Source organism: Chiloscyllium punctatum, chromosome 46 (assembly GCF_047496795.1).
Source record: "Chiloscyllium punctatum isolate Juve2018m chromosome 46, sChiPun1.3, whole genome shotgun sequence".
Lineage (NCBI taxonomy): Eukaryota > Metazoa > Chordata > Chondrichthyes > Orectolobiformes > Hemiscylliidae > Chiloscyllium > Chiloscyllium punctatum.
The window spans coordinates 31,122,935-31,141,309 of record NC_092784.1 but is presented as its reverse complement, the minus strand read 5'-3'; positions in this window follow the sequence as shown (position 1 = coordinate 31,141,309).

Here is an 18,375-nt window from a genome sequence, read left to right as displayed (position 1 = left end):
GCTCACAAGTCTCCAGGCTGAAAAATCAACCCTCTTCCTTCAAGCCAATTGTGACTAGCTTCTCTGTATCCCATGTGACTGAAACTTACTAATCTGGCTCCCAATCAGAAGGAAATACTAGCTATGAAGAGAGGCTGAGTAGGTTAGGTTTATTTTCACCTGAATAAAAGGAGATTGATGGGGGACCTGATTGAGGTTTACAAAATCATGAAGAGTATAGACAGAGTGGATAGAGACAAGCTTTTTCCCAGGTTGAAGGATTCAATAACGAGAGGTCATGCTTTCAAGGTGAGAGGTGGAAAGTTAAGGGGGATACATGTGGCAAGTACTTCACACAGAGGGATGGTGGCCATTTGGATTGTGTTGCCAGCAGAGGTGGTAGAGGAGGCACGGCAGATTCATTTAAGATGCGTCTGGACCAATGCATGAGTAGGTGGGGCGCAGAGGGATACAGATGTTTAGGAATTGACCGACAGACGTAGACAGTACATTTGCATCAGCTCAGGCTTGGAGGGCGAAGGGCCTGTTCCTGGGATATAAATTTTCTTTGCTCTTTGTTCTGTAAGTGAAAACCTTGCTGAAGTCCACATAGACAATGTCGACCAAACTGCCTTCATCAATCTTCTTTGTCACCTCTTCAAAAAACTCAACCAAATTAATGAGACATAATTTCCCATGCAGAAAGCCAAGTTGTCTACTCCGAACAACGCTTGCTTTCCCAAATGTATGTAAATGCTATCCCTCAGAATCTCCTCCAACAACGTACCCACCACTGGCATCACGCTCACCGGTCTATCGTTCCCCGGCTTTTGGGGTCACTGTTTCCTTTTCTAGTCCCACTCCTCCACTGCTCATAACAAATGTTAAATGTAACCAGGTTTGTGATATGGCCGATGATGACGGTCTCAGACTGGGTCAGGGTCAGTTTTAGGAACAAGTCAGGCTAGTTTCTTTAATCTGCGAAAACAACACGTGAATAATCCACAGCAATGTTACTCAAACTATGATAGAAAGATGAATGGCAAACCGTTTGGCTATTGCAATAATATAATCAATATTTCCCTTTCTAAAAACAAAAACACACACACACGCACGCACGCACACACACACACACACACACACACACACACACACACACACACACACAATCTCTGCAATTTTAAGTTGAAAGAACGTTGTCCAGATATTATTGGAACTCTGCTTCTGAAGATATTGTACACACACAGCTGCTAACAATCGGATTTCATTCTGGGAGAGTTGGATTTGGCTGAATTCCCTTTGCTTTAGGCAGTGTGTAGATTCCAATGAATTCTGGTCAGGGACCATCCAAAGGGTAGCACGGTGGTTAGCACTGCTGCCTCACAACACCAGGGACTTTGTTTCGATCTAGCCTGGGTGTGTGGAGTTTGTACGTTCTTTCCGTGTCTGTGTGAGCTTCGAGTAGGTGCTCCAGTTTCCTACCACAGCTCAAAGTGTACAGGTTAGGTTGATTGGGCATGCTAAATTGTCCGTAGTGATCAAGGATTTCCAGGTTAGGTTCATTAGTCAGGGGTAAATATAGGGGATTTTTTTGGGATGGTTAATATGGACTTGTTGGGCCGAAGGACCTGTTTCAACACTGCAGGTATTCCATAAAAATAAGAATGGTAACGATGAGTTTAGAGGTTTTTTTTTAGCTCGCAGACATTGCTGTAATGAGGAACAATGAAGGAGAGAGAGTGCAATAATCCATTCCTTCTCAGGCAGATTACATTTTCTCCTTCTCTGAGCTGAATCACACAGTAATGTCATCTTCTCCCAAACTGGACCATGTGAGATCTCATTGTACATTGTCCAAACTTTTTCTCCATCACATTCCCTGTTCCATGTAGGTGCATCATTGCTGCTGTCATGTACAGAGACATACCCTTAGCAGAAAATGGTCTTGGTCGATTTGAAAATATGTTTATGTGTCCCTGCGTCATTAAAAAATTAAAATTGTTTAATTTATTCAGAGTACCTGTGTTAAACTGAATGCATTTTTTAAAGAAATACAGAAATTGCTGGAAAAGCTCGGCAGGTCTGTCAGCATCCAGATGCCTTTTACACGCTGTAGTTGTACCAGCCTCCACCACTTCCACTGGCAGCTCATTCCATATGCACACCACCCTCTGTGTGAAAAAGTGCCCTTTCAGCCTCATCAAAACCTTTCCCCTCTCATTTTCCACCAATGCCCTCTAGTTTTGGACGCCCCTAACATGGGGAAAACCCTGACTACTCAACCTATCCATGACCATTCTGATCTTATAAACCTTTACTGCTGCGAATTGTACATCAGCACGAATGGCTGTACTTCCACTCATCCTGGTCAAAATTCTGAAATGCAATACTGACACCTCTTCCTTCTCCAACAAGTCACAATTCTAAATCCATTTTAAACAGTTTGTTCAGATGTATCATGAGACACTTCTGTGGGACTTACACCTAGACCTTTGTGCCCGGAGAAAGGGACGCGAGCATCGCTCAGCAATACACATAAAGCTGTAACAGTATTCTCCTGCATGTTTGTTCATCAGCCTGTCCTGACATGATGAGACATACCTCTGCAAACAGGCAGGACTTGAATCCAGGCCTTCTAGTCCAAAGCTAGGAACACTCCCACACAAGTTCAGGAATTGGAATCAAATCCAGAGTTCTGGTTCAGAGACAGGGACACTACCGACCACACGACCATACCCAGATTTTGGGTCATATTTTAGTGCCCACTTTGAGCTCGGTGTGGATTTATTATAATCAGGTTACCATTACTAAACCACACAAAACACATTGTATTGTTAAACAAATGCAAGATGTTTGTCTCATCTGTAGGATGTTGAGTGTATGTGCTGTGCTATCAAAATTAACTATAAAGATTTTTAATTGCTATTATCTGTAGTCTGCAATATTAAGGAAAGAAATCCTGCAGGCACACTCTGCCCAATTAAGACTCTCTAATAGATATTTATCACTGAATGCCAGAGAAGAGGTAAGAGCTTAATTTCTGATTCCAAAAAACCGATCACTCTTACCCACCTCTAACGTGCGACTGCCCTCTTCCTAAAACCATGAAATGATACCAAGCTGCTGATTACTGTCCAACCTCTCCTCCCCACTGACAGTGTCTGTAATCTGTCCTTCCTCCCTCGAACTGCACAAGGCAAACCAAGCTTAGAGCTTTTGTGAAAATCAAGGCTGGAGTGTGCAGGCATCCTGGAGAGGGATGAGCATTTTAAAATTGAAGGCGCAGCGTGAGGTGGCAGTAATATCACACACTGGGTTGAGGGGTGGCAGATGGAGTTTAGTTTGGATTAATGTGAGGCATTGGATTTGGTAAATCAAACAAGAACAGGACCTATACAATTAAAAGTAGGGTCTTTGGCAGTGTTATAGAACAGAGACCTAGGCCGTCAGGTATAATTCTTTAAAATTTGCATCTCATATAGATAGTGTGGTTAAGAAGGTGTTTAACACACTTGTCTTCATTGGTCAGACCTTTGAGTATCAGAATTGGGACATCATCTTGTGGTTCTACAGGATATTGGTGAGACCTCTTCTGGAATACTGTGTCTAGTCTGGTCATCCTGCTCGCTCATTCCGTAGGCACACCACCCTCTGGGTAAAAAAGCTGCCCCATAGGTCACTTTTAAATGGTTCCCTTCTCACCTTAAGACGATGTCCTCTAGTTTTGGACTCCCCGTGGCCTAAGTAAATACCTTGACTCTTCACTTTAATATTATTGACCTCGATATTAGTAAACTGGAGAGGGTTCAGAAGAGATTAACCTGGATGTTGCTGGGAAAGGAGTGAGTGAGCTACAAGGAGAGGCTGGGTAGGCTGGGACTGTTTTCACTGAAGCATATGAGATTCTGCGGTAACTTTACACAAGGGCTGATGTCTTTTCCCTAGATTTGGGGATTCAAAACTGAGGGATATTTTAAGTTGCGAGGAAAAAGATTTACAAAAGTAATGAGAGGGAATTATGTTTGACAGAATCTGGTTGGGGTGTGGAATGTACTTCCAGTGGAAGTGGTGAAAGCAGGAACAGTTACAACGTTTAAAGGACATTTAGATCAGTACATGGATAAGACATCAGTTTGGATGGTGCTGTGAGCAGCTGCCCTCCCCCTCCCCTCCTCTGAATGAATCCCTGTTGGTTTTCACCCTCTGCCAATGCCTGTGCAGTGGCGTGTGGAGGCCAGCAGAGGGTGGCATTGCATCACTTTAAGCACCACAGAGACTGCCAGACCTGCCCCACACAGACACACACAGATACACAGACAGCAATTGTTAGGACACAACATTGAGCTCAGCTGGTAATTTAAACTAAACATAAAGAAATGCTCAATTTGCCTTGTAAACTTAAAATATGAGTGACAGAGAACTCCCAAATTCCACTGTTTAAACAAAAATATCAATTTATTTTATAACTCTGAAAGTGAACATTTTACATCAACTATTCACAACTCTGAGACCCCATTTCTCTTAACTGCTTATTACCCCACTCCAACTCTACAGCAATTACATAAACGTAATTTCAAAACCATGCAGCAGCTGTTGTTTCATCTGACCTCACACCAAAATCCCTTTTTCCAATCTTTCTTGGGAAGACTGGCTCATGTGACAGGATGCTATCGAAGTGTCGACATTTCAGCATTCTGCAACCTGGGAACACATCCTTCCATGACACTGTCTCTCGGTCTCCCCATCTCTGTCTATACCCCAAACTCTTCCCGTGTGGTGATATTTAAACTGATTCCCCTGCCATCTCTCTCTGGCAGTGATGCTCACACCCACAGCACCCCCTTGTCAGTGCACAATGGAGAGATGGAGCTGTAAATGGGTGGGAGCTACACATCCCATCACTTCCAGCATGGGCTGCAAGTTTCCCCACACTGGGCAGGGATCTCACACAGTGTGACTGAGGAATGCACTGGGGTGGTGTACACAGTCCTCCATGCTGGGAGGGTAACTGCTCCTGGTTTACAGATCAATGCATTGGGGAGGTGTACACAGCTCTACATGCTGGGAGGGTAACTGCTCCTGGTTTACAGATTAATGCACTGCGGAGGTGTACATAATCCTACATTCTGCTAGGGTAGCTGCTCCTGGTTTACAGATGAATTCATAGGGGATCACTGCACAGGTCGCTGTGCTGATCAGACTATCTAGTTGAGGTTTATAGATAATACAATGATGTGGTCTGTGCAGCTCCCAATGTTGGATGGATATTTGTTTCAGGTTTACACATTAGTGTCCTGTTGTGTTCTGCATAGCTCTCAGTGCTGGACAGATATCTAATCCGGGTTTATAGATCAATGCACTGCTGTGGTCTGCACAGCTCCCCATTCTGGACAGATATCCGGTTGGTGAAGAAGGGCTGATGCCCGAAACGTCTATTCTCCTGTTCCTTGGATACTGCCTGACCTGCTGCGCTTTTCCAGCAACACATTTTCAGCTCTGGACAGATATCTAGTCTGGGCTTATAGATCAATGCACTGCTGTGGTCTGCGTTGCTTTCCATGCTGAGTACTTGCTGGAGGAACACAGCAATCCAGGCAGCATCAGGTGGTGTAGAATTTGATGTTTCAGGTGTAGCCCTCCTTCAGGACTCTTACAGAACGGTAACACCCGAAATGTCGACTTCTCCACCTCCTGATGCTGTCAGGATTGCTGTGTTCTCATAGCTTTCTGCCTGTCTACTTGGGACTCCAGCATCTGCAGCTTTTCTGTCTCTATCCCACTTGCCCAAACTGGACAGATGTCTAGCCTGCGTTTAAAGATAAGTGCTGTGACATGATCGATGCAATGTTTCACTCTGGATAGATTGCTGGATTGTACTGACCAGTGCAATGGATGAATCTGGACAGATTCCCTGTTTATAGTGAGCAATACACTGGCCTGGTCTGAACAGTGTTCCACGGTGAACAGATATCTCCTCTGGGCTTATGGTGTTTGGGCTGGTTCTGTGAGGTTGATTGAGAATGTGGAAAATCTAACCATTTCAGCGGATCTGGCAATGCCTTTAGTTCCCATTCCTGTGATTGTACCCTCCGTCTCTCTCCCTATTAATGTTACAGATTGTACAGGTCCAATACATCATGTCGGTGGGGTGGGTAGAGGGGAGATGTGATGGACAGGTCAAGGAGACCCCCAGAACGTTTTGTCCCCGACATTATGTAACTGACATTCCCCGGAATGTACTGACCCCTGACATTGTTTGTGAACGGCCGGAAGTCAGTCAATTGAACAAACGATAAGATCCCGAGGGAAGAGATCCCGTTCCAGGGAGAAGGAGACACTGTTCCAAAGGCCCCTCAGGCAGTTAAAGGGGTGAATACGTTTACCCTGCGTTTACATTTCTTCCCGACACAGGATCAACCACAATTTAGACCAAAATACAGGAATTCCCAAACTCCGATTGTCTTCAGGAAACTGGGAGAGAATTCTTCAGGACAGCAACGTTTCCACCCTCCGTGTTAGGAACGAGGAAGGAGTGACCTGTGTCTGTTCTCGAGTGATCGAGTGTGTGGGAATATTCCAGAAACCATCTGTCCTGAAGGATGTGTCTCTGTGTGTTTGGCGAGGGAGGGTTTCTTGTGGTTTCTGTCACATTTTTGTCAGTAATTCAGACCTTCCCATTTTTTATTCCAGCTCCAATTATTTTACTAAATCCCTGAAGACAGGGACACATTTGAAAATCTCATTGGGTCCCCGATCAAACGGGTCCCTTTGCCTCCAGGTTGATGGATAATGGGTTTGTTTTCCTTCCTCACAGTTAACGTAGTGACCATCTACGTCCTTCTTTATAAAGATTGTGGATTGTCTCCATGTGTCAGACGTTACGTGGGGGCAATGGCAGCGGCGGATCTCCTGGTCATTATCCTCGACCTGATCCTGAGACACATTCCCATTGTTTATCAGGAACAGTTTTATTTCCTGATGGACTCCGTCCCCGTGTGTAATATCCACGCCATCCTGCTTTATGCAGCCACTGACTGCTCTGTCTGGTTCACCGTCACTTTCACCTTTGATCGGTTTGTGGCCATTTGTCTCCAGAAGCTGAAAAGTATTTATTGCAGTGAGAAAACGACGGCTGTGGTTCTGGGAGCAGTGACTGTGCTGAGCTGTTTAAAGAACATTTTCTGGTATTTTATGCTCACAGCTCAGTATTGGCTGAAGAACCAGCCCTGGTTTTGTGATGTAACAGATGCTGTTCGATTCTCCAGTGTTTGGGTCACAATCGAGTTCCTCCACCACATTCTAACCCCGTGTGTCCCATTTCTCCTGATTCTGCTGCTCAATGTTCTCACCGTCAGACACATTTTAGTGACCAGCAGAGCCGGCAGGAAACTCCGCGCTCACACCAATGGGAACGCTCAGTCTGACACTGAAATGAGAAACCGAAAAAAATCCATTATTTTACTGTTTGTGATCTCAGCCAATTTCATCCTGTTTTGGTCAACGTTCATGCTGTATTCTATATGGAAACGGATGTGGTTGATTGGGTATACGTCTGTGTTTCTCCATCGCTCTGTACAGGAATTGGGCTTCATGCTGCAGCTCCTCAGTTGCTGCACAAACACCGCGATTTATGCCGTGACCCAGACTAAGTTCAGACAGCAACTGAAGAATGTGCTGAAATATCCCTTCACCCGAATACATTTATCAATCAAATTCCCTCATTAATCAATCCATCCAGGATTTTCTCATTTCAGTTCAGTGTTTCAGCGATGGAACAGCCTGTCGCTCTGATAACAGACTAAGGTTAGAGCTGTATTGTCCATCCTTAGCCGACAGGGGGGTTACAGGGACACATTTCAATGTTTCAATCAACTCAGGGGCCAGTCAAAAAATGCACCATCCCACTGACTGTATCCATCACTTCCATTTGTAAACAATAAAAATGTTCATTAAAGCGTGCCAACCAGCAGAGTGACCGAAGTTGTTGTGTGTCTTTGTGTTGCAGGAGCTGAGCTGGAGAGAGACAGACTCAGCCCCAAGTCCTGGTCCTCAGGGAAGGGAACGGCACTGGGACCTGAGCTCAGGAGCTGGGTTTAACTCCCTCTGTTCCCCCACTCCAACCTGGACTACCCATTTCCTCTCCCCACTCTTTCTCTACATTTCTCTCCCTCTCTCTCTGTAAATTCACTCTTTCTCACCACCTCTTCCTTTCACTCTCCCTCGCTACCCCTCTCACACACACACCCAACCCTGGTTTCTCCACCTGCCTCCACTCTTTCCTCTCCCCGCTCACTCTCACTCTCACTGTCCTGCCATCGCTGTCTCCCTCCCACAATTCAGTCTCTACCACATTTTCCCTTCATCCCACATGTCACCCCAACACCCCCACATGCAGCCTCACCATCAACCCCACCCCAAGTCTCTGGGTCCGAGGGAGATGGAAGGACCAGGGAGACAGAGTGTGTCAGAGAGGTAGGGAGGGACAGGAGGGGGAGTGATTCAGTCAGAGAGAAACCTAAGACTTACAGCTTTACTATCAACAGGACCCCCTCACACTTATTGGGCCACTAGCAAACCTGACCCTCTCACACTTATTGTGTCACTATCAGACTGATCCCTCGGAATTCCTGCATCACTTATCACCCAGACACCCTCACACTTACTGCATCAATATCATCCTGCCTCCTCACAATTAGTATGTCACTGTCCCTTTACACACCCACACTGACTACATCAATGTCACCCTGACTCCCTCACACTTACAACTTCACTAAAAGTTGGACACACTCGCATCTACTGCATCACTATCAGTTAGAGCCGCTTACACTTACTGCATCATTACCAGCCGCTCCCCCTCACACTTACTGCATCACTATCAGTCTGACACAATCACACTGACTGCGTCACTGTCACCCTGATCCCCTCACACAAACTACGTCACTGTCACCCTGACCCCTTTACACTTACTGTGTCACTGTCACCCTGACACCCTCACACTTACTGTGTCACTGTCATTCTGGTTCCCTCACACTTGTGCGTCATTATCACCCTGAGCCCCTCACACTTACAACTTCACAACGAGCTGGACACACTCACATCTACTGCATCACTATCAGATAGAGCCCCTTTCACTTACTGCATCACTCCCATCCTCTCCCCCTCACACTTATTGCATCAATATCACCCTCGCACAATCACACTGACTGCGTCACTGTCATCCTGAACACCTCATCACAATTACTGCATCACTATCACCCTGACCCCCTCAGACTTACTGTGTCAATACCAGTCTGACCCCCCACACTTACTGCGTCACTGTCCCCTGAGCCCTTCACACTTACTGTGTCACTGTCACCCTGACCCCCTCACACTTACTTCGGCACTGTCACCCTGACCCACTCACACTTACTGCGTCGCTCACACCCTAACCCACTCACACTTACTGCGACACTGTCACCCTGAACCCCTCACATTCATTGCGTCACTATCATCCTGGCACAAGCACCCTTACTGTGTCACTAGCAACCTGACTCCTTCAAACTATCAGATAGAGCCCCTTACACTTACTGCATCACTATCAACCTCTCCCCCTCACACTTACTGCATCACTATCACCCTGGCACAAATACACTGACTGCGTCACTATTACCCTGACCCCCTCACACAAGCTACGTCACTGTCACCCTGACCCCTCACACTTACTGTGTCAATACCAGTCTGACCCCCTCACACTTACTGCGTCACTGTCCCCCTGAGCCCCTCACACTTCTGGTGTCACTGTCACCTTGACCCCCTCACACTTACTGTGTCATTGTCAGCCTGACCCCCTTACACTTACTGCGTCACTGTCATTCTGATTAAATTATTTACAGCATGGAAACAGGCCCTTCAGCCCAACAAGTCCACACCAACCCGCTGAAGCGCAACCCACCCATGCCCTTACATTTACCCCTTACAAACCACTGCAGGCAATTTACCATGGCCAATTCACATGACCTGCAAATTTTTGAACTGTGGGAGGAAACCGGAGCACCCGGAGGAAACCCATGCAGACAAGGGGAGAACGTGCAAACTCCACACAGTCAGTCGCCTGAGGCGGGAATTGAACCCAGGTCTCAGGCGCTGTGAGGCAGCAATGCTAAACACTGTGCCACCGTGCCGCCCACTCACACTTGCTGCGTCATTATAACCCTGACCCGCTCACACTTACAGCTTCATTATGAGCTGGACACACTCACACCTACTGCATCACTATCAGATAGAGCCCATTACACTTACTGCATAACTACCAGCCTCTTCCCCTCATACTTATTGCATCACTATCACCCTGGCACAATCACACTGACTGCGTCACTGTCACCCTGAACACCTCGCACTAACTACGTCACTGTCACGCTAACCCCCTCAGACGCACTGTGTCAATACCAGCCTAACCCCACCACACTTACTGCATCAGTGTCCCCCTCAGCCCTTCACACTTACTGTGTCACTGTAACCCTGACCCACTCACACTGACTGCATCACTGTCACCCTGACACCCTCGCACTTACTGTTTCACTGTCAAACTGACCCAATCACACTTACTGGGTCACTGTCACACTGACCCCCTCGCACTTACTGTTTGACTGTCACCCTGACCCCTCCAACTTACTGCATCACTGTCTACTTAGCCCTTCACACTTACTGTGTCACTGTAACCCTGACCCACTCACACTGACTGCGTCTCTGTCAAACTGACCCCCTCGCACTTACTGTTTCACTGTCACCCTGACCCCCTCACACTTATTGTGTCACTGTCACCCTGACCCCCTCGCAGTTACTGCATCACTGTCGCCCTGACCACCTCATACTTACTGCGTCACTATCATCCTGACCTTGGCACAGTTCCTGCGTCACTACCATCCTGACCCCCTCACACTTATGTGTCACTGTCACCCTGACCCCCACACAATGACTGCGTCACTGTCACCCTGACTCCCTCACACTTACTGCATCACTATCACCCTGACCCCCTCACACTTACTGCATCACAATCACCCTGACTCCCTCACATTCACTGCGTCACCATCATCCTGGCACAATCACATTTACTGCGTTACTATCACCCTGACCCCCTCACATTCACTGTGTCACCATCATCCTGGCACAATCACACTAACTTTGTCACAACCAGCTTAACACCCTCAAACTTACTGTGTCCCTGTCACCCTGACCCCCTCACGCTTACTGCGTCATTGTCACACTGATCCCCTCACATTCAGTGCCACGCTATCACCCTGGCATATTCATACTTACTGCATCACTACCAGCCTGACTCCCTCAAACTCACTGTGTTCCTGTCACCTTACCCCTCGGACTTACTGTGTCACTGTCACACTGACCCCCTCACACGTATTGCGTCGCTATCACCCTGACACCAGTTAATGCATCACAATCACCCTGACCCCCCTCACACTTACTGCAGCACTATCACCCTGACCCACTCACACTTACTGCATCACTGTCACCCTGACCCCCTCACATTCACTGTGTCACTATCATCCTGGCACAATCACACTTACTTTGTCACTACCAGCCTGACATCCTCAAACTTACTGTGTCCCTGTCAACCTGACCCCCTCACACTTACTGTGTCGTTGTCACCCTGACCCACTCACACTTACTGCGTCACTGTCATTCTGATTAAATTATTTACAGCATGGAAACAGGCCCTTCAGCCCAACAAGTCCACACCAACCCGCTGAAGCGCAACCCACCCATGCCCTTACATTTACCCCTTACAAACCACTGCAGGCAATTTACCATGGCCAATTCACATGACCTGCAAATTTTTGAACTGTGGGAGGAAACCGGAGCACCCGGAGGAAACCCATGCAGACAAGGGGAGAACGTGCAAACTCCACACAGTCAGTCGCCTGAGGCGGGAATTGAACCCAGGTCTCAGGCGCTGTGAGGCAGCAATGCTAAACACTGTGCCACCGTGCCGCCCACTCACACTTGCTGCGTCATTATAACCCTGACCCGCTCACACTTACAGCTTCATTATGAGCTGGACACACTCACACCTACTGCATCACTATCAGATAGAGCCCATTACACTTACTGCATAACTACCAGCCTCTTCCCCTCATACTTATTGCATCACTATCACCCTGGCACAATCACACTGACTGCGTCACTGTCACCCTGAACACCTCGCACTAACTACGTCACTGTCACGCTAACCCCCTCAGACGCACTGTGTCAATACCAGCCTAACCCCACCACACTTACTGCATCAGTGTCCCCCTCAGCCCTTCACACTTACTGTGTCACTGTAACCCTGACCCACTCACACTGACTGCATCACTGTCACCCTGACACCCTCGCACTTACTGTTTCACTGTCAAACTGACCCAATCACACTTACTGGGTCACTGTCACACTGACCCCCTCGCACTTACTGTTTGACTGTCACCCTGACCCCTCCAACTTACTGCATCACTGTCTACTTAGCCCTTCACACTTACTGTGTCACTGTAACCCTGACCCACTCACACTGACTGCGTCTCTGTCAAACTGACCCCCTCGCACTTACTGTTTCACTGTCACCCTGACCCCCTCACACTTATTGTGTCACTGTCACCCTGACCCCCTCGCAGTTACTGCATCACTGTCGCCCTGACCACCTCATACTTACTGCGTCACTATCATCCTGACCTTGGCACAGTTCCTGCGTCACTACCATCCTGACCCCCTCACACTTATGTGTCACTGTCACCCTGACCCCCACACAATGACTGCGTCACTGTCAACCTGACCCCCTGACACTTACTGTTTCACTGTCACCCTGACCCAATCACACCTACTGTGTCACTTTCACACTGACCCCCTCACACTGACTGCATCACTGTCACCCTGACCCACTCACACTTACTGCGTCACTGTCACCCTGACTCCCTCACACTTACTGCATCACTATCACCCTGACCCCCTCACACTTACTGCATCACAATCACCCTGACTCCCTCACATTCACTGCGTCACCATCATCCTGGCACAATCACATTTACTGCGTTACTATCACCCTGACCCCCTCACATTCACTGTGTCACCATCATCCTGGCACAATCACACTAACTTTGTCACAACCAGCTTAACACCCTCAAACTTACTGTGTCCCTGTCACCCTGACCCCCTCACGCTTACTGCGTCATTGTCACACTGATCCCCTCACATTCAGTGCCACGCTATCACCCTGGCATATTCATACTTACTGCATCACTACCAGCCTGACTCCCTCAAACTCACTGTGTTCCTGTCACCTTACCCCTCGGACTTACTGTGTCACTGTCACACTGACCCCCTCACACGTATTGCGTCGCTATCACCCTGACACCAGTTAATGCATCACAATCACCCTGACCCCCCTCACACTTACTGCAGCACTATCACCCTGACCCACTCACACTTACTGCATCACTGTCACCCTGACCCCCTCACATTCACTGTGTCACTATCATCCTGGCACAATCACACTTACTTTGTCACTACCAGCCTGACATCCTCAAACTTACTGTGTCCCTGTCAACCTGACCCCCTCACACTTACTGTGTCGTTGTCACCCTGACCCACTCACACTTACTGCGTCACTGTCACCTTCACAATTCCTGCATCACAATTACCCTGACACCCTCACACTTACAGCATCACTGTCACCCTCAGCCCCTCAGACATACTGCATTTGTCAAATTGACCCCTTGCACTTATTGCGTCACTATCACCCTGACCCCAGTTAATGCATCACAATCACCCTGAACCCATCACACATTCTGCGACATTATCACCCTGACCCCCTCACAGTTCCTGCGTCATTATCATCCTCAACCCCTCACACTTATTGTGTCACTGTCACACTGACCCTCTCACAGTTCCTGCGTCACTATCATCCTGAACCCCTCACACTTACTGTGTCACTGTCACCCTTACCCCCATACACTGACTGCATCCCTGTCACCCTGACGCCCTCACACTTACTGTTTCACTTTTAACCCTGACCCAATCACAACTACTGTGTCACTTTCACACTGACCCCCTCACACTGACTGCATCACTGGCACCCTGACCCCCTCACACATTTTGTGTCATTGTCACCCTGACCCCCTCACACTTACTGTTTCACTGTTACCCTGACCCAATCACACCTACTGTGTCACTTTCACACTGACCCCCTCACACTGACTCCACTAGTATTACCCTGACCCCCTCACACTTATTGCATTTCTATCACCATGACCTAATCACACTTACTGCGTCACTGTCACCCTGACCCCCTTACATTCACTGCGTCACTATCATCCTGGCACAATCACACTTACTTTGTCACTACCAGCCTGACTCCCTCAAACTTACTGTGTCCCTGTCAACCTGACCCCCTCACACTTACTGTGTCGCTGTTACCCTGACCCCCTCACAGTTACTGCGTCACTGTCACCTTCACAATTCCTGCATCACAATTACCCTGACACACTCACACTTACTGAATTACTGTCACCCTCACCCCCTCAGACATACTGCATCACTGTCACCCTGATCCCATCACACTTACTGCGTCACTGTCACCCTGACCCCCTCACACTTACTGCATCATTATCACCCTGACCCACTCACATTTACTGCGTCATTGTCACCCTGACCCCCTCACATTCACTGCGTCTCTATCATCCTTGCACAATCACACTTACTGTGTCACTACCAGCCTGACTCCCTCAAACTTACTGTGTCCCTGTCACCCTGACCCCTCACACTTACTGCGTCACTGTCACCCTCAGACTTCCTGCATCAAAATTACCCTGACCCTCTCACACTTACTGCATCACTGTCACCCTCACCCCCTCACACTTTCTGCGTCACTGTTACCCTGACCCCTTCACACTTACTCTTTCACTGTCACCCTGCCCCCTTCACACCTACTGCGTCACTATCACCCTGACCCCTCACAATTACTACGTCACTATCACCCTGACACCCTCACACTTACTGCTCACTATCACTCTGACTCCATCACACTTACTGCATCTCTATCACCCTGACTCCCTCACAATTACTATGTCACTGTCACCCTGACCCCCTCACACTTACTGCTTCACTATCCATAAGACCATAAAACCATAAGACATAGGAGTGGAAGTAAGGCCATTCGGCCCATCGAGTCCACTCCGCCATTCAATCATGGCTGCTGGGCACTTCAACTCCACTTACCTGCATTCTCCCCTAGCCCTTAATTCCCCGAGACAACAAGAATCTATCAATCTCTGCCTTGAAGACATTTAGCGTCCCGGCCTCCACTGCACTCTGCGGCAATGAATTCCACAGGCCCACCACTCTCTGGTTGAAGAAATGTCTCTACATTTCTGTTCTGAATTTACCCCCTCTAATTCTAAGGCTGTGTCCACGGGTCCTAGTCTCCTCACCTAACGGAAACAATTTCCTAGCATCAACCCTTTCCAAGCCATGTATTATCTTGTACGTCTGTATTAAGTCTCCCCTTAATCTTCTAAACTCCAATGAATACAATCCCAGGATTCTCAGCCGTTCCTCATATGTTAGACCTACCATTCCAGGGATCATCCGTGTGAATCTCTGCTGGACACGTTCCATGACTATAATCCTGACCCCTCACCCTTACTGTGTCAATACCATCCTGACCCCCTCACACTGGCTGCATCACTATCACCCTGGCCCCATCACACTTACTGTGTCACTGCTAGCCTCTTCACCTCACACTTAATGAATCACAGTCACCCTGACCCCTGTGACGTTATCACCCTGGCACATTCACACTTACTGCATCACTACCAGCCTGACTCCCTCAAACTCACTGTGTCCCTGCCACCCTGACCCCCTCACACTTACTGCGTCACTATCACCTTAAGCCCCTCACACTTACTGCGTCACTATCACACTTAGCCCCTCTCACAGTTACTGCGACACTGTCACCCTGACCCTGTCACACTTTCTGCGTCACTATCATCCTGAACCCCTCACAGTTCCTGTGGCACAATCATCCTGACCCCCTCACAGTTCCTGCAACACTATCATCCTGACTGACTCTCAATTATTGCATCATTATCAGCCAGAGTTACTGCGTCACTATCATTACTGACCCCTCACACTTACAGCTTCACTCCGAGCTCGACACACTCACACTGACTGCATCACTATCAGACTGAGCCCCTGACACATGCTGCATCACTACTAGCGTCGTTCCCTCACACTTACCGCATCACGATCAGTCTGACCTCATCACAATTACTGCATCACTATCACCCCTAACCCCTCACGCTTACTGTGTCACTATCACCCTGACACAATCACACTTACTGTATCACTGTCCCCCTGACCCCCTCACACTTTCTGCGTCATTGTCACCCTAACATCCCGACACTTACTGCGTCACTGTCACCCAGACCCCCTCACACTTACTGCATCACTATCATCCTGACCCACTCACACTTACTGTGTCAATACCAGCCTGACCCCCTCACGCTTACTGCATCACTATCACCCTGGCCCCATCACACTTACTGTGTCACTACTAGCCTCTTCACCTCACACATACTGAATCACAGTCACCCTGACCCCCTCACGCTTACTGCGTCACTGTCACACTGACCCTCTCACATTCAGTGCGAAGCTATCACACTGGCATATTCACACTTTCTGCTTCACTACCAGCCTGACTCCCTCAAACTCACTGTGTTCCTGTCGCCCTTACCCCCTCAGACATTCTGTGTCACTGTCACACTGGCCCTATCACACTTTCTGCGTCACTATCACCCTAACACCCTGACACTTACTGCGTCACTGTCACACTGAGCCCTTCACACTTACTGTATCACTATCACCCTGGCGCAATCACACTTACTGCGTCTTTCCAACCCACTACCCCCACACTTACTGCGTCAGTACCAGCCTGACTCCATCAAACTCATTGTGTCCCTGTTACCCTGATCCCCTCACACTTACTGTGTCACTATCGCCCTGACCCCCACACACTAAATTTGTCACTACCGCCCTGACCTCCTCACACTACCGCCCTGACCTCCTGTCAGTATAACCTCGACCCCATCATGCTTACTGCGTTACTACCAGCCTGACCCCCAACACTTAATGCATCACTTTCACCCTGACCCCCTCTCACTTACTGCGTCACTATCACCCTGGCACCCTCATACTTACTACGTCACTGTCACCCTGACACCCTCACACTTACTGCGTCACTGTCACCCGGACCCCTGCACACTTACTGCATCACTATCACCCTGGCACCCTCACACTTACTACGTCACTGTCACCCTGACCCCCTCACAATTACTGCATTACTATAAGCCTGATCCCCTCACACGTACTGTTCACTATCACCCTGACGCCCTCACACTCACTGCGTCCCTGTCACCCTCACACTTACTGCGTCACTGTCACCCCGACCCCCTCACACTTACTGCGTCACTCTCAGCCTGGCCCCCTCACACTTACTGCGTCACTATCACCCAGACGCCCTCACACATAACTGCATCATTATTACTTTGACCCCATCACACTTTCTGCATCACTATTACCCTGACCCCCTTACACTTACTGTGTCACTATCACTCTGAGCCCCTCACACTTACTGCATTACTATCACCCTGAACCCCTCACAAGTACTGCGTCACTATCATCCTGACCCCCTCACACTTACTGCATCTCTATCACCCTGACCTCATCACATTTACTGCGTCACTGTCACCCTGAGCCCCTCACACTTACAGCGTCAATGTCACCCTGACGCCCTCACACTTACTGCATCACTGCCACCCTGAACGTAATCGTACTTGCTGTGTCACTACCAGCCTCTCTCTCTTACACTTACTGCATCACTGTCACCGTGACACCCTCACACTTACTGCATCACTGTCACCGTGACACCCTCACACTTACTGCATCACTGTCACCCTGCCCCCAGACAATTAATGTGTCACTATCACCTTGATCCCCGTTCTTTTTCAGCCTGACCCCTTTAAACTGATGCATCACTATGAGACAGACACCCTCACAATAACTGCGTCACTGTCACCGGCACCCCCTCACACTTACTGCATCACTGACACACTGATCCCTCACAATTATCCCGACAGTATCAGCCTGACCCGCTCACACTTCATCACTATCACCCTGACCCCCTCACACTTACTGCATCACTGCCACCCTGACCCCACCACATTTACTGCATCAATGTCAGCTTGAACCCCTCACACTTACTGCATCACTATCATCTGACCCCCTCACATCTACTGCATCACTATCACCCTGACCCCCTCACACTTACTGCGTCACTGCCACCCGGAACCCCTCACACTTACTGCATCAATATCA